This window comes from Musca domestica, unplaced genomic scaffold, assembly GCF_030504385.1.
Source record: "Musca domestica strain aabys unplaced genomic scaffold, Musca_domestica.polishedcontigs.V.1.1 12, whole genome shotgun sequence".
In the NCBI taxonomy this organism is placed as follows: Eukaryota; Metazoa; Arthropoda; class Insecta; order Diptera; family Muscidae; genus Musca; species Musca domestica.
In genome coordinates this window covers 10,918,728-10,919,656 of record NW_026712155.1, presented here as the reverse complement: position 1 = coordinate 10,919,656, position 929 = coordinate 10,918,728, and positions in this window count along the sequence as shown.

The window sequence follows — 929 nt, the reverse complement described above, 5'->3', positions numbered from 1 at the left end:
TTGAAGGCGATTATAATTGGCTTTTCGATTTGATGAAATGTCCGGCGATCCAATATTTTGATTTTATTTTTACAATTTTCACGAACATACTTTTCAAAATCGACAAATTTCTGCTCCGTTATTTGGGGTGGTTCTTGTGGTGGCAGTGGTATACGTCTCTTGGAATTGTGATTTCGATACGCTGTGTAGATGCTATCGTCGTCCGATAACTCCTCGCCACTGTCAAAATTTATGGAACTAAAAAATGAGTTAAATTCTTCTTCTCTAACGGTGTTTTCAATTTCCATGGCGTTTTCCATTGAATGGCGTAAAATTTATGCTGTGTGTTGCCTTTAGCGGTCTTATAAAATAACTGAAGCAAGTAATCACAGAAAGAGCTTTTATTTTCAATTCATTGTGAAATTGGGGAAAGAGCAAAAGAGAAAAAGAGAGAGAGAGAGAAATTTTTTAGGAAGAGAAAAACCAAAGCATTTTGTGGGGGATTTTTTCTGTGCCCTACCATGAGATGGGGCTTATGTTCAGTGAGAAATGAAATTTGATCCAGCACTGCTCAAAACCGTATGCCAGACACATGAGTCCAAAAAAGAGATTATTAAAGAGAAAACAAAAGTTATATTTTTCTTTATACAGGGTGAGATGCAACAATTTTAAAATTTTTTGAATGAAATCAAAAAATATCGGAAGTAGTATCAAATTTTAGAATAAGTTTAGATTTGTTTGAATTGGTCACCTTTGACACGAATTATGGCCTACAAACGGCCAATGAAACCGTCACACTCTGCCCGAATGTTGCTCTGCGGTATTTTGGCCCATTCCCGGCGAAGTGCTTGCTTGAGGTGATCGACATTTTGTTATTTTTTAGTGCCAACCTTACTTTCCAAATTACTCCAGACACAATAGTCCAACGGATTGGTCTCCGGAGATTTTGG